Genomic DNA, 23,169 nt, shown 5'->3' with positions numbered 1-23,169 from the left:
TTTACTAAAGCTCAGGGTCTCTGATCTTTCTGTTACTCAGTAGTAGAATCTCAGATGAACCTGTGCATCCTGGGACCAAATATATGTACACATAACAAGAATGAGTGTTGCTCAAATGCCCCCAAAACAGGGCTGGGGAACCTGTGGCCTCATGGTCTTCTAGGTCCAGTGCAGCCTTTTGACTGAGTCCAAGTTTTACAGAACAAATTCTTTTTTTGTTAAGGGGATTTGTTCTGTGAAGTTTGGATTCAGTCAAAGGGCCACACTTGAGGACCTAGAGGGCCACATATGGCCTCGAAGCCACAGGTTCCCCACCCCTGCCCTAAAGTAACAAAATACTTCCTGAATTGGAAGATTTTAGTGTAACAACATACTAAATATAGGTACTAGAGTAGCATATTACACTCCCCTGCCACGGCTGAGCACAGTTACCATTACATGGCCTTCCATATTGGTTCTGTCCATGAGGTTGACTTAAAAAATTTTTTTTCAAACTTCTCTTTTATAGAAATGGAAAACATAGAAGCTCCAAGGATCCTTTTCCCAACTCCCACTTCCATTGACAAATCAGGTCCCCAAGTTTGGCTAGGTACATCTCCCCCTCAAGCTTCAAAGATGGCCTCAATACCATTGGCTCAAGCCCCCATCAATGTGCTTCCTCTCTACAAGATTATTAGTTGAGAATCATTTAGTCAGGCAGATTTAAGTAGCTTATAGAAGGGAGGTATTTACTAAGGTGGCACAGGAGATTTGGAAAACATTTTCTCTATAAGTATATGATACACTTTCTTACAAGTATATGTAAATATATTTGTAGGTATACTCAAGTTTAGAATATAGATGTTTCAGAGAGATGACTCACACCTTCTAGGTGCTAGAAGTCTTTTTCTACCATTTGTTGGGGTTTTCAGAACTTCCCTTTAAGTGTGGTCAATATGCATCCATCTCTCCTTGGCTTCTGATTCAGACACTGCTTCTGGCTGATCCAGGGACACTGTTAGGACACTGAGGGGAAGTTGGGAAATCCAATATTCTGTTGACACTGATCCTGGAAAGTTTTCCTCTCATCAAAGATGGAGAGAGGGAAGGAAACCTAGCTAAAGGTGAAGATGCCTCTCCTCCCCCCAGGTGATTCCTTTTCAAGAGGTTCTATTAGACCTTCATGGTCATTGAAATTTCTCAAATCCCCTCTCCTCTGCTCATTGATAATTTATAGATAGTTCCTAAGCCATGATCAAGTTTCCTTGGCCCATTTGAATTAGATCCTTGTGCAAACATCAGTTTAGTTCAAAGGCTTTTTCCAGCTTAGTATAAGTCCTTTTGATAAATTGACTGGGTCATGTTTTCACCTAGTTAAGGGATTAGAGCTAAAATAGAGATATTTTTGACTACAGTTTTACAGAAAAAATGCTGTCTTTGGAGTCAGAAGGCATGAGTTCTAGTTATGGAATCATAGATCTAAGGGTGGAAGGGATTGAGAAGTCATCAAGTCAAATGCTGGCTCCTATACTTATTTCCTGCATGACCCTCAGCTTCCTCACCAGTAAATTAAAGGGGTTGGATTAGATGGCCTCTTGGGTCCCATCTTGGTCTGATAAAAAGGCTGTGACTTTGGCCTGAGAGGACCTGGGTTCAAATTTCAATTCTGCTATTTCCTACCTGAGTGACCTTGGGCACATCTCAGAACCTCCCAGAGACTTATTTTCTTCATTTGCAATAATAAAGGGACTGAAATAGATGGACTCTGAGGTCCCTTGGAGTTGTAAATCTTTGATCCCAAGAACAACTTCAAACTAATTTGCACTTCATTGACGTGGCATGATTTGCACGTCATTTACGTGACATGTTGGGCGGCAGTGTAGTACCGTGTTGGATTTGTGGTTGAGGTTGAATCCTGGCTCGGCCACTTAATATGTGTGTGTGATATAAATAAGCCACTTCACCACTCTAGGCCTCAGCTTCCTCATCTGTAATATGAAATGTTTGGACTAGATAAGTCCATTCAGGTACAGCTCAAAATCCATGAATCTGTGAACTTATTACCTGTGTGACTTTGGGCAAATCACTTACCCTCCTTGGGCCTCAATTTCTCTATCGGTAAAATGAACTTTTGAGCTAACTTCAATCCCCATATCTGTGTTCCTGTGATATTCCCTTCAGGTCAATATGTAGAATCACCCCCCTGGTCCATTCTCCTTTCATTCTGTTTCTTCCCTTCTCCTCTGTTTTCCCATACTTTCTCTGTGGATCTCCTTCAACTGGTCCAGCTATGGAAGCTTAGAAAAACCACTGGTTGGCCCAACCAGGCAGAACCGATAGCAGTCAGGCTAATTTGCCTTCTCCCTAGTTCCTCTTCTTTCTTACCTGTGGGCTGAAGTCCCTTCCATCCCTCCCAGGAACCAAATGAATTAATTAGCTAAAGTCTTAATGACTTTAAGTGCTCTGTAGCCAAATCGGGAGATAATTAGAAGGCATTAACATTACTGAAACTGCTTGTTCCCTGGGATCCTTGACCATTCTGGACTCTGCAGGTAAGGAGGTCAGGGAGTTTGTCCATGGTTTTCTTGCCTACAAACCAACATTAATCGGGTCCAGTCATAGGCTTCTTAATTTCCTCTTGCAGGCATGGCTGAGTCAAAAGTGGCTTTTTTAATCCATGTCTAGTCACATCATGTACTTTTGGAAGGGGAAAATGGCAACCTTCACATCCTCTCACCTGCAGAGAGGCTTCCTTTGAAGACAGGTAATTAGGTGACAGGCAAGCAGCTGGGGGAAAGGCAATGAGGCTGAAACCCAAGAACTTAGATTCTCAGTACCACTAACTCAGGCTCCCTTCTCCCCTGTGTTCCAGAAGGAAATAGGCAAGTTTTAAGGAAAGGCAGTAGTTTAGAGGAGGGATAGAGGAATCCGAGACAGAGAGAGGAAGAGAAATTGGGTTACAGCAGGAAAAAATGCTAGCTCTGGAGTCAGGGAATCTAGGGTCACTCTGATGTCCATGACATGTGTGACCTTGGTGAAGTCACTTAGCTTTTCTAGGCCTCAGTTTCTTTATCTGCAAAATGAGGGGAATTGGACTAGATAGTCTCTGGGGTCCCTTCCAGCTGGAGATCTGTGATCTATGCTTATACCTCTATGTACGGAAATAGTAGCCAAGAGAAAAGGAGTGTGGCTAGAGGGAGGCATTGGAGTATGTGACATCATTTGTCAATAAATAAATTTTTATTCAACACCTACTATTTGCCAGTTACTGTCCTAAGTGTTGGGGATACAAAAACAATGAGATGGTACTTGTTCTTAAGGAAATTAAATTGCGAGAAGGGAAGGGGAGAGAGCATATACTATGTTCATAGATAAATGAATATTGGATATGTACAAAATAAAGACAAAATGATTTGAAGGAGGAACTAACTGGGCTTTGGTTTCCCCAACTGTAAAAGGGAGAATAATAACTGCAGTATCCTAGGCACAAAGTGGTTGCAAGACTCAATGAGAACATCATAAACATAAAGTACTCTGCCACCTTTAAATGGCCATTGGCCAGCTATGACTGTTATCCCTTCCACTTTTGGACAGCTCATATTGTTAGAGTATTTTCCCTTTTAAAATTTGCCTCAACCTTCTTCCCTGTAACTCCTGTCACTTGGTCCTAGTGCCTCCCTCAGGAGCTCCTCTGAACGTTTAATCCCTCTAATCTGTCCAATTGGACCCTGAAAATCGCATGCATGGTTTAGGTATGCAGGTACATTCATTTACAAGCAAATTTTATGCAAAACACAAGTGCACATTTTGAAAAATGCCCTTATATCACAGCAGCAGCAGCAGCAGCAGCAAAAAACCATTTGTCACAAAAACAAAATAAATCAATAAAGTTAGGGCTTTTTTAAAGAGCAATTTTATTCTCTGTCTCTGTCTCTATGCCACCATCTCATTCCTTCTCTCCTCTCTCCCTCTTTGTGCCTATCTCTGTGTTTCTGCCTCACTGTGTCTCTCTTTCCCTTGTCTCTCCCCCTCTTTTTGCCTCTGTCTTTGCCTCTCTCTGTTCCTCTCCCCATTATCTCCTCTCTCCCCCTTTCTGCCTCTCTGTCTCAGCCTCTCTGCTTCTCTTTTTGCCTGTCTTCTCCCTCTCACTTTTGTCTCTGTTGTTACATACTTTTTCTTAGTGTATCTATCTCTTCTCTGTCCATCTTTCAGTCTACTCTTTTCTTTTTCCCTGTCTCCCTTTCCTCTCATTTTTCTTGAGGTTTCTTTTCCCTCTTCTCTTTAACTATCTCTCCTATCTCTGTCTCTTCCTCTCTCCCTTTTCTGCCCCTCCCCCTTTTTTCTCTCCTTCCCAGCTTTCCTACCTAACCCCAGGCTCTGACAGGTGCTTTGTCAAGGATATAGATAAACCTGATTCCTGACTTCTGTGAGTTTACAATCTGACCACATTGCTATAGTAGAAGTAGCAGCAGCAGCAGCTAACATTTATGTAGTGTTTTAAGATTTGTACAGTGCTTTAAAAACATTGCCTCATTTGATCTTCACAAACAACCCTTGGAGGTAGGTACCATTAATATCTCCTTTTTAAGTATAAAGAAACTGAGGTGAACAGGGGTTAAATGACTTGACCAAGGTCACATAGCTAGTGTCTGAGGCTGGCTTCATAACTGCAATTGATCTATCTGCTGTACTACCTCTTTAGGCAGTTAGAGAAAAAAATGAAGATGATGATGAGCCTCCATGGCAATAGGAACAGGGACTGTGTGGATCTCTAGAAAGAAGAAACTTTTCTCTGCAACTGATTCTTAGAGAAAACATTCAGTAAGAGCTAAGTGACTCACCCAAGCTCAAATGGCAAGTATGTGTCAGAGGCAGGAGCTCATGCCTTAATACTTTTTCTCATTACAAACAGAAGTTGTTTTTTTTTTCTACCTATAAAATAATCCCAAAAAACCCATAAAAGAATGTTAGGAGAATAATTACTTATCCCAACACTGTTTCTTTCTAAGCTCCATTGAACAAAATGCCAATGATAACTGACATTAATATCAAACGTTTAGATTTGTAAAGCATTTCCCAGATATCATCTCATTGGAGACTCCTCCACAACCCTGTGAGGTAGGTGCTCCGAGTATTATGCTATTCCCATTCTATAGATGAAGGAAATGAGGTTGAGAGGCAATGAGATTGCCCAGGATCATACAGCTAGTAAGTGTCAGGTGGGATATGAGCCCTGATTTTCCTGGTTCTAGTCAGATCTTTATATTTCTTTAATTACCTGCAATGCATCCACAGAATCACGTGATCTTTCAGTTGGGACCACATGGTTCGACTCACACCTGGACAAGCATCCCCTCTACAGCACACCCACAAGAGGCCATCCCATCTTTGCTTAAGGATCTGCAATAGAGGAAAACCACTACTTCCCCATTCCTCTTTGGGGCAGCTCTCATTGTTAGCAACCTTGGCCTCACAGGTAGTGAGCATCAGAAACAGGATTTGAACTCAAGTCCTGAGCCAGAGCTAAAGAAGGGAGGTTGAATACGTGCCTGTTTGGTGTTTGCTGAGCTAAGATGGTTTCAGATGGGGGTGGGGCAGGGCAGTAAACCCTCAGTGCTTCTAAGCTTGTCTATTCTAGAAATTCTCCAGAGATGATTCAGCAGACACCAACCCATTCTGGGGCCTCATCTCCCCAAGAAGCCAGGAAGCTTTCCCTTTTCATTCTGTCTAACCTCATTCCCTCCTGCTGCATTTTAAGCCCATTTCCTCTGGAATTATCATCAGCTGTCTTGTTGGCCGCTTGAATGGAGAGATTAATGAATTAATAGGAAATTAGGGCCGGGAAAGCAATTTACAGTTATCGAAACCTTGCCATTTCATGTAATACGTCCACTGATGTTTGGAGATGGGATTTTAACTGCCCATGGTGGAAGTGTCAGCACAATTCCTTGGGGTGTCTGATAACTGTATTTGCAGCTGTCTGAAGTTTTCTTTCCTTGATGACTTTGCTGGCCCTCAATCACTCTTTCCTTATCATCACCCTGCCCCCTCCTCCATCTCCAAATGACTCTCTAGTCTTCAGTCGATTCTTTCTTATACAGAGTGGATTGCCAATCAAAATAACTTCTGAGAGACTAGGGTTGGGGGGGGCGAAGGACGAAGGAGAGGGTATGGGGGAGCAGTTAGCCAACTGCTGGAGTAGATGCTCCCTGCAGAACAATACAGGACTGGGCTTTCTGGTGCCCTTTGCTTTATGGAAATGATACTCTCTCGGAACCACTTTGCTCTTTCCTGGAGATGGGGCAAGGAATCAGCCGGAAATGCAGCTGGGTTATTAACATTTAACTGCGTCCTATTTTTACCCATCATCTGGCTTGGAATGATCTCCTGTTTACAAGACATTCTGTGGTGGGACTTAGAACCTGCTTTATGCCTTTTGGGAAAAGGAATTAATTCAACAAGCTCTATTAAGGACCTGCTACGTGCTGGGCTCTATGCTAGGCAGTGGGGAACCAGCAAAAACAAAAACACCACAAAACAATATCTCCTGCCCTCAAAGAATTTAAGAGGAGACAGCCTACTGCAGTGGAAAAGGTGATGGATTTGGAACCGTAGAATTTGAATTATGTCTGCAGTTTTACTGCCTATGTGATGGTGGGCAAGTCACTTCACATCTCTTGGATTCAGTTTCCTTGTCTCTAAGTTGGAGAAGTCCATCTTGATGAACTCTGGGGTCCCTACAACCTCAGCCTACCTATGATCCTATGAACTATCTTCATTTGGCACCATGAAGTATAATCATCCCAATTCCCAGAAGAGGAAACTGAATTTCAAAAACATAAAAGGGTTTGCCCAGTCTAGCTAGTTAAGTGTGGAAACTGGAGCTTGAATCCAAAGTTATCTGACTCCAAGTCAGCCTTCACAGGATTGCTGAATTTTAGAGTTGGGCATGACCTCCATGGCTATCCCCTATTCAATGCACCCAAAAAGCAGTCTGCTTAAAGACCTTCAAGGAGAGGAGGAGAAACCCACTAGCACCTTCCTCATGGACAGCTCTCATTGTTAAGATGTCTTCGGTTTGTTTCCTTTTTCCCTTCCTGACTCCAAGCCTAAATCAGCCTCATTAAATCTGCTCCTCCACTCCTTCTGATTTGGCCCTGTGGAGCAAAGTAGAGCAAAACTAATCTCTCTACCAGAAGACAGCCTTAAAGAAAACTGAAGATAGTGGTCAGCTCACACACCCTCAGTCTTTTCTTCTCCAGGCTAACTATCTCCCAGTCTCTTAAACAGATTCAGTTCAATACAATGAACATTTATCGAATGCCTACTACATACTTGGCACTGATGATACAAGGCTCTCTGAGACTGCAGGGCTCTCCTCTAGCTTTTATTGGAAGTTTGCAAAAATTTAAAGATTTTCTCAAGTCCGCCTTCTCTCCACCCTTCCCCCTGCCCTAGACAGTCCAATTGTTAAGCAGTTAAGAGAGGCAGGGATAGAGACTGGATGTCTGATTTCATTGGTAGAGGCAACTCCCTTTCCCAGTGCAGGTTGGCACCTTCTCTGCAATTCAGACCCTTAGAGACTTGCCTGAGGGCATAAGAAGTTAAAGTACTTGTCCAAGGTCACATAGCCTGTGCGGTCAGAAATAGTCAGTGAAAAGATAAACCCTGGAACAGAGCAGCAATTTCTAGGGAAGTCAGTCTTCTGGTTATGGCTTAACTTGTCTGCAGAAACACATTGGCCCATGAGTTTTCTGCTTCTAATCCCTAGTCACTCTTAACACATTCTTAGAAGCCTGGAAATTAACTGTGGTCCTGGGGCTGATCTTATCTGTTTCCATTCCCCTGAATATCAGACCCAGGTCTTCTGGTAGGAAGCTTTCTACTTTAATGAATTAATACTGGTTTTCTTTCAGTCAAGCTGCTTTGCATCATACCACAGTCCTGGTGAATATTTTCTTGAGGGCATGATGCCCTCATTGTGATTGAGCACCTTTTACATGCACAGATCTATGTCAGTTTCTATAATACTTAGAGTCAACAATCACAGAGTAATAACAATAATAGTAGTAGTAGATATAATAGCAATAATAATAACACTTAATAGCATTTTAAGGCTTTCAAAGTGCTTTACATATCAACTAATCAATCAACAAGCATCTATTAAACACTTACTATGGGTCAAGCGGGGCAGCTAGGTGGCACCATAGTGGATAGAGCACTGGGCCTGGAGTCAGGCTCATCTTTCTGAGTTCAAATCAGGCCTCAGACGCTTACTGACTGTGGGAGGGTCATACAGCTAGGAAGTGTCTGCAACCACATTTGAACTCAGATCCTCCTGACTCCAGGCCAGAACACTGTATCTCCTGAACCACCTAGTGTGACAAAGGGATACCAACTGGAAGACTTTCAGTAGTACAGGCAAGAGGTGATCAGGGCCCCAAGTGGAATGGAAGCTATGGGGTTGGTGAGAAGGGACAGATACAAGGAATGTTGTGAAGGTAGAAACTACAAGATTTGGCAGCTGATTGGACTTGTGGGAAGAGTGAAAGTGAGGAGCTGAGGACATTGGGATTGAAAGCCTAGGTGACCAGAGGGCTGGGTATGTACTACATAATGATTAGGAAGTTTGGAAAAGGAGAGGGCTTGGCAGAAAAGCCACATGTAATGTGAACTGCATCTATCCATGCCTGCTTACTCTGTGGGACCCACGCTTTGTCACAAAAAAAGGAGAGGTCACTGCCCCAGAGCACAGAACCCACCTTCCTAGGGGTATCTTCAAGCCACTGAGGTAAACTAGCAGGGAGGCATTGAGTATGCTGGGGTGAGGGGAAGGAGAGGCTGATAAACTTTTCCAGTGGCACCAGCACAGTTGCTATTGTGGGTGGTCAGGTTAGAGCTATCCTGAGGGCTGGGGCGAGGCACAGAAGGGGGCTTGAAGGAGCCTGAGACATCTTTTAGCTCAACCCCTTCAGTTCACAGGTGAGGAAATGGAGGCCCACACAATGTGAGTGACTTGCTAAAGATTACTGAGCTACTAAATAGTAGGCCTGGGTCTCCTGGCCCTCAGTCCAGAGCAGTTTTTCTTTATTCCATGGTATTCATTCAATGCAAGCGCTTATTAAGCACCTACTGTGTACCAGACACATTTTTAAGTTCTTGGTATGCAGAAACAAAATAATTCCTACCTTCATGGAGTTTATGTTCCACTTATATTTCATGGGGAGGGGCAAAGAGAACAATACCATGGAAATGTTTTTCATCTGTAAAATGGGCATAATAATAGCACCTACAATTGAGAGTTGTTGGGAAGATAATGTATGATATTATTTGTAAAGTGCTTTGTAAACTTAAAGTATTTTATTATTATTAATAATAATAGCTAACATTTATATAGCACCTACTATATTCTAGATACTTTACAAATATTATCTCATTTGATTCTCACAACAACCCTGGGAGGTAGATGTTATTATTATTATCCTCATTTTACAGATGAGGAAACTAAGGTAAACAGAGGATAAGTGATTTGCTCAGGGTCTCATAGCTAGGAAGTGTCTAAGCCTGGATTTGAACTTAGATCTTCCTGGCTCTAGGTCCAGGACTCTATGTATTATGGTGCCCCCTAGCTCCTAGATAATGATGATGATGATGATGATGATTAGACGTTTAGCTTCAAGACCGACCAAACAAGAACGAAAAGTAAGAGTTTCAAATGACGATTTCAATCCAGAGTGCTATTTTCACTCACAGATCATAAATGTTTTATGGAAAATCAAATGTGGGACCTCTAGCACATTAGAAGTTCCTTGAGGGAAGGGGCTATTTGACTTTTTTGTGTCCCAAGTTCCCAGAAGAGTGCCCTGCATGTGGAAGGTGCTCAAGAAACACTTATCAGATTGCGCTGAACTGAGCTGAGCTGCCACCCCTAGATCCCTCCATAGACATTGAAGCAAGGTCTTAATAGGAAGTTTCAAATACCATAAAAACTGGAAGGAAGTAGAGGAAGAGGTATCTTCCTGCAGTGCCTACACACAAGGAGTCTTTGTTATGTTTAAATTATCTTGCAAAAAACTTTCCCCCCAAAAATGTATAATCACAATTTAAAGATAAGCATCATCTCCCAAAATAGCTTAGGTCACATACAGTAGGGATATGAGGTTACTCAGTTATGGGCACTATATGAAGATCATGGAGGCTAATGCACCCTTGGGCTGGATTGAGAGGAATCCTGTCCAGCCCTCTGGCTTCCCAGCTTCATGTATTCAAGCTCCATCTTCTGTATTGTATTCCCAACTTTGAGTGTTTTCCTCCTTTCTCATCACTTTATGCCATATCCTCTCTCTCTCTCTCTCTCTCTCTCTCTCTCTCTCTCTCTCTCTCTCTCTCTTTTCTATTTTTTTCCTGTCTGTCCATGCACACATTTTCCCCCCAATAGAATGTAAACTTCCTGAGGGCAAGGACTATTTCATTTTTGTTTTTATATCCACAGTGCCTAATACAGAATAAATACTTGTTGATTGATCAATTGTGGATGGTCCCAGGGATTGCTGTAATAGCAGGGAGAATTCCAAAGCTCCTAGGTCTAGGGCTGGAAGGGTCCAAAGAGACCATCTTGTCTAACACCCTTATGCAGCACAGGAGAAAACTCATTCCCAGAAGGATGAAATAATTTATCCAAGGTCATACAGAACTAAAACCTGCACTCAGGTCCTCCTCTACTCCAATGCCAGTGCTCTTTCTACTGTTAATAGAGCAGATTATGAGAAGCCTCATGGGCTCACCAGCAAATCCATTGTTGGTAGCCCTGAGCTAGTCACAACCACTAGATTCAGGAAACTTTAAACTAGAAAATAGAATGGAGACTCAAACATTCTGACAAGTGCCTCTATTCCCCCAGGGCTAAGAATGCCAACAGAGTGCTGGCTCAGCTCTGCCTTAGGAAAGCTGGAGGGAATCTCTAATATCAAATGAGTCTTTGAGCATCTCTTTCTGAGGCTCATTACCCTAGGAGTAAACACATGTAATTGGGCTGATAGATTTGAAAGGCTTGGCTTACGCCAGATGTCTGACTTATCCCTCCCCCCTATATTTCTATATTTAAGGTCAGTCTAGGTCTCACTGAGTTGTCCCTATCCCTCCCCCCTATATTTCTATATTTAAGGTCAGTCTAGGTCTCACTGAGTTGCCAGGGAAGACCAAGGGATTGTGAGCCATTCTCCTTCAGAAACATATGGAAGGCTTGGGAGTGGAGGAGAGGGGTGGGTGAAAGCATCAGCTGTATTTATGAAGTCTGGGTTAAATGATGAGACAAACTATCGTTGTTGTTGTTGTCATTCATCCCTCATTCTCAAAGATGACCAACAATGTCACAAGGGTGATGTCTTGACTTTCATGGAGAGCTGCAATTGACGAGACAAAAATTCCCAACTAGGATAATAAGTTAAAAATCCCCGTTGTAAAATGCCTCATTTTAAAATCTTAATCCAATCCAATTCCACAAGCATTTACAAAGTCTTTACTTATGATCAAGACCTTGTACTATGTACTGAAGAGACATAGAAAAAGAAGAATTAGGATTCATGACCTTAACAAGCTTATGCATCTTGCCATGTCATTTGTTCTGGGTGCTTCCTGTAAACTTCTATGATTCCCAGTTACCTCAGGTCAAATGCAGACTCTTCTGTTTATCATTTCAAGACAACCTCGCCCCACCTAGTTTTCCAGCCTCATTATATAGCCATCCTTTTTTATGCACTGTACAGTCTAACCAGATTGCTCTGTCTCTATTTCTCACATGGGACCCTTCATCTCCCATCTTCATGCTTTTGTCCTAGCTGTACCCTATGCCTGGAATGCTTTCCTTCCTTATGTCTGCCCCTTAGAATTCCTGGTTTCCTTTAAGGTTCAACTCAAGCATCATCTTTTATATGAAACATTTTCTGATTCCCCCTCGCTAATCTCATCCTTCTCCCCCAATATGTATTCTTGTATTCTCATATTCTCTCTCTCTCTCGTATATAAATATATATATGTGTGTGTGTGTGTGTGCGTGTGTGTGTGTACTTACTTTCCCTGAAAGAATGTAAGCTTCCTGAGACCACGGATTATTTCCATTTATTCTTTGTTTCCCCAGTTCTTTGCGCAGTGCCTGGCACATAGTAGGCCCTTGGTAAATGCTTGTTGACAGGCTCAATTGACTGAAATTACGTGATAGCCTAGTCAAAGGCATGGAGGTGGGAAATAGCATATTGAGTTCAAGGGGCAGTTTGATGACTCCAAAGTGAAGAAGACTATGGGATTTGGCAATTTCCATTCCATAGCCCTTGAATTTCTGTAACTCTCCAAAGGAGCAAGTGAAGAAAGTATCAGGGATGGTTGGAGGGAGTGGAGGGAGAAGATGTCATTCCTTAGCCTAAGCATTTAGGGACTGTGATCAATCCCAAGGAAGAACTCTTCCAAATCATCAGTCAGTTTTCTAAAAATTTGGAGGTAGTTCGATGGTATGGTGGATAGAGTGCTGGATTTGGAGTGAGGAAGACCAGAATTCAAATCATACCTCAAATACTTACTAGCTCGGTGACTCTGGACAAATTTCTTAGTCTCTTTAGCCTTAGTTTTCTCATCTATAAAGTGGGAATAATAATAGCACTTACTTCCCAAGGTTGCTGTGAAGGTCGAGCAAAGTGCTTCACAAACCTTAAAGCTCTATAGAAAGCATAGCTGTTATTGTTATCATTGAAATTCAATAGACATTTTGTTGGATTTTGCCAGAGATTTATTGGATATAAGCTCCTTTCTTCCCTCCCACACATCCCTCCACACCCTCTAATAAGACACTGAGATGAGTCTGGGGTTAGAAAGACAAAAATGAAATCAGTTTTTTCGAGAACCTTATATCCTTAAGAAAAGCCATTCCCTACTCAGTTGGTCCCAAAGTTACAAGTGGTCAATGAATAGATTTTTTAATAACCTGTACTGGGCTTCCATCACTGCTAGAAGCTCTGAGGATGTTGCTTTTTCAACAAGCACCTATTTTGCCATTTATAGCCTTAGAGAGTCACCTTGGGACACCGAGAGGTTCAGTGCCTTGCCCAAGGACACAAGCCAGTATCTGTCAGGGTGAAGACTTGAACCTACATCTTTCTGACACTGAGGCCACTTCTCTCTACTATGCCATAGGCCTCCCCCATATACATTTGAGCCAGATTTGTGATTGCATTCATGTAGGGAATGCTGGCTTCCACATAAATCTATAATAACTGACAATGATATAGTACTACAAGGTTTCCCAAAAACTTTACCTATCTTATTTCCTTTAATCTTCTCACTCATCCTATGAATTAGATACATGATTACTTCCATTTTACAGATGGCAAACCAAGGATCAGGGAGGGCAAATAGCTTGTCCACCATCCCATAGCTAGTAGGAATTGGAGACCAGATTCAGACCCAGGTTTATTCTGATTCTCAGGCTAGCTCTATTTCCATTCTGACATGTACTTTCAGGGAGTATGATAACAACAACATCAATAATAGCAGCTAATCTATGTATGGCACTTTAAGGTTTCAAACTGCTTTATATATTATCTCATTTGGTTTTCACGACAGGTCAAGGTAAGTAAATTCTTATTTTCTCCATTAGACAAATAAGGAAACTGAGGTGGAGAGGTTAGTCCAGGGGCACAGAGCCAAGGGCAGAGTTTAAACTCGTCTTCCTGACTTGGACTTTGTACAAGTCCAACATTCTATCTCCTATGCCACATTTGCCCCCTACTTCATACAGAATAAAAGATTTTTTTAAGGTCCTCAGAACATTCTTCCTGTGGCTTGGCCATAAATACCTGTTAAAAACTGCTATTGGAATGAATCCCACGCTTTCAGGGCTCTAGGTAACAGTGGGAACTCTTCACATCCCATCTTTGATGGAGTTTAATGCCCAAAGGCAGCATCAGGCCTGGTTCCAGGCTCCACAGATCTTCTACCAAAAGCCAGTTACTCAAGCAGTGGAGTCACTCATAAATGTGGTCATATTCTGGCATTCTGGCAGTAGAATGCCAGAGGTCTTGTTTGGCCCCCAAGCCTGGAAGACTGAAAGCCCCATTGATGTCCTTCTGGGGACAATACTCCCAAGCCAGAAGGGATAGGAAAAGAGAAGAGAAGACAGTCTGTCACTTTGTGCTTCCTTACACATGTAGTGGAGTACTTAGGGCAAAGGAAAGAACAGACACTCTGCCTAGTTTTAAAAGTTAGGCCAACAAATCTCCCTGAAGCAATTGTTTGAAGGGTAGCCAATTCTTGCAAGTTTTCAAAGAAAACCATATATTTAATTAGTAGATATGGTTCCACCTCATTTATCTAGCACCACTTGGGAGGAGGGTGTTCCACATAAATAAATTTTCCAGATAACTGGCTTACTAGTTAAAATACCAAAACTTTATTTTTTATCATATTTATTTTAGATGGAAATTTTTTAAAATGTGTTATACACTTTCCTGCCTTTGCATTCAGAGAGAACTAGACATAGTTTACCCTTTTCATACTGACTTGGAATTCTGGTTATGAACACAGGCATTCCTATACTCTATGGTGACCAAGGCCTGTGTCTGCTTTTTAGATTTTCTGCCTCCTCTCACTGGGTGAGACTTATCACATCTCCCTCTGTTAGGTTATTTACTCCTCAGAGCCTCCTGATCAAATTATTCCCCAACTGATTTATTAGTGAAAAGCTCTCTACAGAGCAGGTACTTAATACTTGATAGACAGCTAGAGGGTGCAGTGGATAGAGTGCTGGATCTGGAGTCACTAGACCTGAGTTCAAATCTCTCCTCAGTCACTTCCTACCTGGGTGGCCCTGGGCAAGTCACTTAATGTCTGTCAGCCTCAGTTTTCCAGGGTTGTTGTGAGGATCAAAAAAGAGGATATTTGTAAAGCATGTAGCACAGTGCCTGGCACATAGTAGGCACTTTGTAGGTCTTTTCCCTACTTGTTGAATTTAATTGCTGTTTCTAATGTACCAGGAAACCCAGCAATGGAGATTAATATGTATTCCACCTTAGAGGTTCAGAGTGATAGCCTAAGGAAAAAGGTGTTGATTGGCTTTTTATTTTAGTTCTGGGGCTTGGAAAGGCAGCCAAGTGCAGAAGGGCATCCAGGACTGAAACCTGGACTTGGAGAACAGAGAACCCTAGGTTTGAATGCCACCTCTGATGTTTACTAGCTGTATGAGCAGGAGGTAGTCATTTGTCCTCCTTGAGCCTCAGTTTTCTCATCTGTAAAACAGAGAAGGTGGTGGTGCAATAGAGAGAGCTTTGATTTTGAAATAAGAAGACCTGTACTCAAATATCAGATTTTTCACTTCCTTCCTGTGTGAGCTACAATATTTTATATTGGGTTGGATGACAGACTTAGGTTGGGATACTGAGTCTGGCATTTGAATACACTCTCTTGACAGGATAAAGATTTGGGCTGAATCTGTAAGATGAGCTTAGCTAGATAGAGGATAGACAGATATAGAGATAGATATGTGTATATATATATATGTGTGTATGTATATATACACACACACGTGCATGTGTATGTGTGTATATATACATATGCATGTTTTTGAAATTGGATAGGAAAAAATCAACTTCAGCAACATAAGATGGCTCCATAATAGTTGTTCTGAAAAAGATCTGGAGGTCCTAGTGGACTGCAAAACTCAATGTGAGTCAGCAGGGTAATACAGCAGCCAGTTAAACTAAAGGGATATTGGGCTACAGTAAGAGATGTAGAATTTCCAGGAATAGGGTGGCAATAGTCTCACTGTGCTGTGCTCTCACCAGATCTCACCTGGAGTATTGTGTTCAGTTCTGGGCACCACAATTTTGGAAGGACATTGATAAGCTAGAGAATGTCCAGAGAAGAACAACCAGCATGGCAAAAGGCCTGGAGTTCCTGTCATGCATACATTGGTTAAAGAAATGGGCATGTTTGGCCTGAAGAAGAGAAGACTCAGGAAGGACATGATAACAGTCTTTAAGTATTTTATGGGTTGTCATCTGAAAGAGAGCCTGGCCCCATTCTGCTTGGTCCCAGAAATCAGAACCAAGAGCAGGGGGTAAAATTTGCAAAGAAGTCAACTGAGGCTTGATGTCAGGTGAAAAAACTGCTTAATAATTAAATCAGACAAAAATGATATGACTTGCTTTGAGAGATGGTAGGGTCTCCTGCTTTGGAGGTCTTTAAGTAGCAGCTGAATGCCCATTTGATGGAGATATTGTAGTGAGGATTTCTTTTATGTATGGGTTAGGCTAGAATTAGATGGTCACTGAGGTACCTTCTAACTCTCAAATTCCATGATTCACTACTCTGGGCCTTAGTTTCCTCATCTTACAGATGAGGAGGTTGGACAAGATGGCCTCCACAGTCCCTTCTAGCTTTAAATTGATGATCTAACAGTTTGAATACCTACCTCACAGGATTGTTTTGAGGCTCAAATGGGGACAAGTGTAAAGAAAGTTGGACAGGAGAATTCTCCAAACATTTTGATGAGAATTTCAGTGTGGAAAAACCTTGGGATTTAATTTAGAACTTATGGGACCACAGTTTGCAAGCTGGAAAGGACTTCAAAGGCTATCTATTCCAACCCTCTCATTTTACACATGAGGAAGCTGAGGTCCATGGAAGTCAAGTGATTTACACAAAGTTACAAAGTACTAAATGGCAGAGATAGGATTTGAACCCACGGCCTCTCCCTTCAAAGTCAGCATTCTTTCCATGGTTCTATGCTGCTTCCCTTAAGACGTCTTTTCATATAGATTGTTGACATTTTATTAAAAGGACAAAGAGCACTCCTAATTTGGTCTGATACTAAGGCTACCCCAAGATGAATTGGCTGGTTTGGAGCTGTCCCTCAGAACCTCCAAGGGGATAACTTCCAATGACTGGGTCAGCCCCGAGACATGTGAGGCTAGAGCTTGGAGCAGTGGTGGTAATGGGCCAAAGGTTATATCTGTAAAGTGCTTTGAGGGCCATTAAAAAACTAGACAAATGAAAGTTATTATTACTATTTATCACAATAGTTGTGTGTGTGTGTGTGTGTGTGCGTGTGTGTGTGTGTGCATGTGTGCGCGTGCAGACATGCCTTCTTTTACTCCTGAGTTTTCAATAGGGTTTATGAGTTCATATATGCAGTGCTATTAGGGATCTCAGAAGCTGCTTTATCAAATCCCATCATTTTACAGATTTGGAAACTGAGGTACAGATAGGTAAAGTGATTTGTCTAATATTACATACACAGTAAGTAGAACAGGTAGGTTTCGAATACTGATCCTTTAACTTCAAATCTACCATTATTTCCACTGCACTACCCTGTTTGGAAGGGTCAAAGGGTGTCCAAAATCTGACATTTGAAAAGATGAGGTTTTACTATTATTTCTTCCCCATTAGCACCACAACAAAATTATAAGAAATGGGTGAATTTGGGAGAAAGAATGCTCATTCCCCAAAGGGAAAAAAAAACTCTGAAAGTGGGACATTATGGAAGTGTATGAAGGAATGTTCAGTCACTTAAAAAAAGACTTGACTATATTTTTCTTTCTGATTGCACAGAGATGCTCTGCATCTGCAGTTCAAGTATAATCCCATGCTCTCTGTTAGCAAACCTTGCTGAGATGCTTGTCCCAATTCTTGCTGAGAGACTGACCCTGTGTCATCCAGTTTAATTGTCTGAGCACTGCAGATATGTTTCTTGCAGGTTTGCTGGTGGGGAAGCAGTCACCCTCTCACCTCCACCACTTCCTGCTGCCAAGGCTAGCAAGCTGCCAGGGCACACCATTGCCCATCTTCCTGGCCATGTGGTGAATTAGGGCTTTATGATTACTACTAGGGATTACAACCTGGGAAATTAAGAAAGGAAAAATTCCAGAGAGGGGCAAGACACAGAGCTCTTTAGCAGCCTTGCCTGTTAACTTCATGGTTCAGCCGTGGTCAGGAGGGTCAATGCACGCCCCTGGTTAAATGAGTCTCCACGGACCGACAGGCCTGGTAATGCCAGCAGTGAACTTTCAAGTTCAGTTAACATGGCTACAGCTACTTCTGTAGAGATGGTTTTCTTTAAAATTACCTAAGGGCAATTCCAGGACTGAACAGTGGCTGGCACAAAGGAAACACTACAGAATAATAGAATTTGAGAGCTGGAAATTACCTCATTGGCATCTAGTCCAATCCAACAATGAAAGCAATGCCAACAAGTGGTGGCTTAACCTCTGCTTAACAAGATAGATACTTCTTCTCTTGTACCTCCCGGTGTTCACACACACACACACACACACACACACACACACACACACACACACTTTCCAGTTTCCAGTTATTTTCTTATGCATTATCATCCTCCATTAGATTGTAAGCTCCCAGAGGGCAGGAACTGCCTTTATTTTTCTTATTTGTATCCCCAGTGCTTAGCACAATGGCTGCCACATAGTAGGCACTTAAATATATATTGAATTGAATTGAATGAAAGGGCATCCCCCACCACTGAAGACAAGTGATTTCATCTTTGGACAGCTCTCATAGTTAGGAAGATTTTGCTGACATCAATTCAAAATTAACCTAATTACATATTCTACTCATTGTCATCCAGTCAGTCAATAAAAATACAATGAAAGGTTAAAACTAGCCCCTGTTCTCAAGGAGTCCATTCTAATAGAGAGGACAACGTTCAAATAATTGTGTGCTAAGATGGTATATTCCACATAAATTGGAGATAGTGGAGTCAAGGTACTAACATTAATGGGGATCAGGAAAGGTTTCCTATAAAAGGTGAGATCTTAGCTGGGGCTTGAAGTTAGAGAGGGAAGCCAGGAGGTGAGGATGGAGGGGAGAGAGACAGAGAGACAGAGAGAGAGAGAGAGACAGAGAGAGAAAGAGAAGGAAATATATATTCCAGATGTGTAGAATGACCGGTGAAAATGCCCAGTCAGGAGATCAAGTGTCTTGTTTTCAGGAAATGAAATATCTTCTCTGAGAACAGCAAGGCCAACATCACTGGATCACAGAGTATGTTGGAGGAGTGAAAGGTATAAGAAGATTGAAAAGGTAGAGGGAAGGGGGTCATATTATGATGGCTTTGAATGCTAAACAGAGGGTTTTATCTTTGATTCTAGAGGTGATAGGGAGTCGCTGCAGTTTATTAAGTAGAGGTAATATTGTCAATCCTATGATTTAGGAAGATCGTTTGACAGATGGGTGGAGAATGGGCTGAAGCAGGGAGAGACTTGTGGCAGGAAGACCACCTAACAGACTGCCAATAATCCAGACATGATGTGATGAGGTCCTGTACTAGGGTAGTGTCAATGCCAGAAGAGAGAAGGGATCATATATAAGAAATGTTAAGGTAAAATTGATAGACCTTGACTACAGATTGGATATGAGAGGTGAGAGATTTTGAGAAGTCAAGGGTCTTGAGGTCTGAGAGACTGGAAGGACAGTGTTGCCCCTCTACAGCAATAGTGAAGTGTGATAGGGGAGGGGTGTCAGGGATTAGGAGGAAAGATAATGAGTTCTGTTTTGGACAGGTTGAGTTTAAGATGTCTACTGAACATCCAGTTCACGATGCCCAAAAGGTGGTTTAATATAGCAATACTGGAAGAAAACTAGGAAACATATGGGGAAATTTTTTCTTAAGTTTTTTTTTAATGGAGAAAGGTTTACTCTCAATATTGGTAGCCTGAGAGAGTTGATTGGGATACTTAGATATGAAATAACTTGCCCAGAAAGAAGGAAGGACCGGGCATTTATTAAACCTCTACTATGTGCCAAATACTGTACTAAATGTTTTACAAATATTATCTTATTTGATCCTCTCATCTGGGAGTTAGGTGCTATTATTACCCCTATTTAACAGTTTAGGAAACTGAGGCAGGCAGAGGTTAAGGGACTTGCCCAGGCTCATGCAACCAGTAAGTGTCTGAAGCTAGAATTTGAACTTGGGTCTTTTTGATTCCAGTCCCAGTGCTCTGTCCACTGAGCCACCAGGCTCTCTACATGCCAGTAAATGGTATAGCTAGCGTTTGAACTCAGGTTGTTTGACTCAGCACTCTTAGATCAGTCATCATTCCACAGCACCAAAATTCATTCATTCACTCACTCATTCAATAATGACAACAGCTCACATTTCTGAAACAGTGTTATAATCATTGTTTGTCCTGGTGGTCCAGACCTTTAGGCCAAATCATATCAGCAACTCTCAGGGAAGAAATTTCTTCTATCAGTGCTGGTCAGCATCTGCGCTGTAACTTGTGGTCTTGGAAGGTTGCTTAAGAACTTGATGGTTTGAAAAGATTTAATGAGTTTTTACACAAAGGAAAAGTGGTAGTCCATTGCCATAGACCTTGCATTCTAAATAAGTATAAGCAAGATTCATGTAGAGTAGATGGAAAGTAACTTTGGAGAGGGAGATACTAAGGGTAATTATCATTGGGACAAGCCCATGAGCTTGGAAGTGAAAGATTATTTTTTTCCCTTTTTACAAATGAGTAAACTGAGGCTTATTAAAGTTAGTTGACTTGCCTAAGGTCACAAACCGAATACGTTTCAGAGCCAGAATGCAAAGTCCAAGTGCAGCGCTATCTCTTTCCATCATGTTGCATTGCTCAGTCTCAAGAGATTGATTTCAACAAACGCTTGATCTCTATGTTCAGAGCACTGCACTAGATGTGGGGCAGACAAAACACTGAGATTACTGGCAGTGCTATGTCTTATAAAACTTGCAGTCTGGTTTTGAAAACTGTGAAAGAAAGAAACTATGATTCATCCTGCCTGTGTGGCAGATCAAGTCAGTCAACTTGGTGCTTACTATATATTGAGGCATTGTGCCATGTGGACATGAAGAAAGGCAAGAACAGTCTCTGCCCTCAAGTGGCTTACATTCTAAAGGATATTAGGCAAGACTTACCTAATTTAGGCCTCATATTCCTCATCTGTAAAATGAGGAAGTTGGACCAAATGATTTTTTAAGGTTCTTCTAGTTCTGGATCTATGATCCTATGAAACCCCAAAAGTGAAACTGACTGGATTACATTTCTGAAATCTCACCATGGCTTTGAAGACCTTGAGTGGTTCTCTGTCACCAAAGCCCAGCTTTTTTTTCTTAACATCAGTGTTATCTCAGGGATGTGTTATGACTGTTGCTAATGGAATATCACAATCTCAGGACAGGACCAATTGTAGGTGACCCAAGGGGTAATGGAAAAACAAATGGTCACTGATTCACAGTTTCTGAATTAGAAGGCACTTCAGTAACCATCTAGTTCAACCATTATGTGGGGAAAAAAATCTCCCTCTAACAAATGCCTGGGAAACAGTCCATTTGGCCTGTGCTTGAACACCTCCAATCAAGGGGAACCCAGCATTTCTCAAGGCAGTACATTCTATGTATGGACAGCTTTAACGATTAAGAAATTGTTCTCTGTCCTACCTTGCATCAAGCTAAATTTGAAATGTCCATAAAACATCCATCTGAAGATAATCAAATGATCAGTTGGCAATGAAGTGTTGGAGGTCAGGAGAGAGCTGCATAGATCTGGGAGTCATCTGCAAAGGTGCTAGTTGAATCCATGGGAGCTGATGAGATCTTCAAGAGAGACTATAGAGAGAAAAGAGATAAGGGTTTAGGATGAAGCCCTAGACTAGAGTATACCCACTCATAGTGGAGAGGGATATATATGTATGTGTGTATGCATATATGTATGTGTACATATATGTGCATGTGCACATGCGTGCATATGTATATATGTATATATATTTGTATGTATGTATAATTAAACTTCAAATGAGATATATGTAAAACACTTTGCGACCATTAAAGTGCTATAGAAATGTTAGCTATTATTATCATTAATTGTAATTCAAAGGAGACCTAGAAAAGATAGGAAGAGAACTAGAAGAAATCAATATCATAAAAACCCAGAGAAAATAAATATTTGGAGGGAGAGGGTAGTCAGCAGTATCAAGTTTTGAGGAGAAGGCAAGAAAGATGAGGACTGAGAAAAAGTCATTGCATTTAGGGATAAATAGATAATTGATAGTTTATGTCCAGCGGAAGGGTTGAAAAGTGAGTGGGTAGTGAAAAAGTGTGAGTGAACATAAACAGCTTCCCCATCCCCTTTCCCTCCCCACTGCTGCTGTCATTTTAAAGGCACTTTGCCTGTCAAAGAAAAGAGAGATAATGAATGTTAGTTTGAGGGGATGGTAGAAATGGGTGAAGAATGGGGGAGATCTGAACGTGTTTGTAGGCATCAAGGATAAACCAGTTGATAAACAGAAGTTGAAAATTAAGAAGAGAAAGTAGATAGACTGTAGAAAAATAGACACATTAATTCACTGTTGGTGGAGCTGTAAACTGGCCCAGTTATTCTGGAGAAGAATTTGGAACTCTACCCCCAAAGTCACTAAACTGTGCATACCCTTTGATCTAGTGGAACTAGTAGGTAAACCTGTACCCCAAAGAGATCAAAGAAAGAGGAAAAGACCCATATGTACCAAAGGATTTATAGGATCTCTCTTTGTAGAAACAAGGAACTGGAAACTCAAGGTAAGGTTCAGCATCTGTTGGAGAACGGCCAAACAATTTATAGTATATCAGTGTCATGGAATACTATTGTGCCATAAGAAATGATGAAAGGAATGGTTTCAGTAAAACTTGGGAAAATACATGCATTGATGCAGAGTGAAATCAACAGAACAAGGAGAACAATTATGCAGTAACAACACTGAAAACAAACCTTGAAAGCCTTAAGAACTCTGGTCAGCACAGTGACCAACCATGATTCTAGAGGACTCATGATGAAGTTTGTTTCCCAGCTCTTGACAGAGGGGTGCTGGACTCAGGGTGCAGAATGAGATATCTATATTTTAGACGTGGCCAAAGTAGGAATTTATCTTACTTGACTTTGTATATTTGTTATAAGACTTTTGTTTTTCTTTCTCTTTTCCCAGTGGTCGTAGGGGTGGTGGTAACAGGGAGAGGAAAAAAAAAATTTAAATGACATTAATTTTTAGAAAGAGAGGGGATAATTAACAGAGCAGGCTCTTGAAAGAGATGGGAGAGGACTGGGATCGAGTGCATAAGTAGAGGAGTTTGAACTTATGTCTATCTCTAAATCCAGCCCCCTTTCTACTTTTCCATGGCTCTCTATTAAAGCA

General features: G+C 41.6%; 1 protein-coding gene across 1 annotated transcript in view; it reads left to right on the top strand.

Moving 5' to 3' along the window:
* Window positions 1-23,169, top strand: part of KSR2 (kinase suppressor of ras 2) — a 587,027-nt gene that overhangs the window by 424,949 nt on the left and 138,909 nt on the right. The window lies entirely within an intron of this gene.

Source organism: Vombatus ursinus, unplaced genomic scaffold (genome assembly GCF_900497805.2).
Source record: "Vombatus ursinus unplaced genomic scaffold, bare-nosed wombat genome assembly UNPS02001287.1, whole genome shotgun sequence".
Classification (NCBI taxonomy): domain Eukaryota; kingdom Metazoa; phylum Chordata; class Mammalia; order Diprotodontia; family Vombatidae; genus Vombatus; species Vombatus ursinus.
Note: the sequence above shows the minus strand (reverse complement) of the source record. Positions and strands in the feature narration are given on the sequence as shown.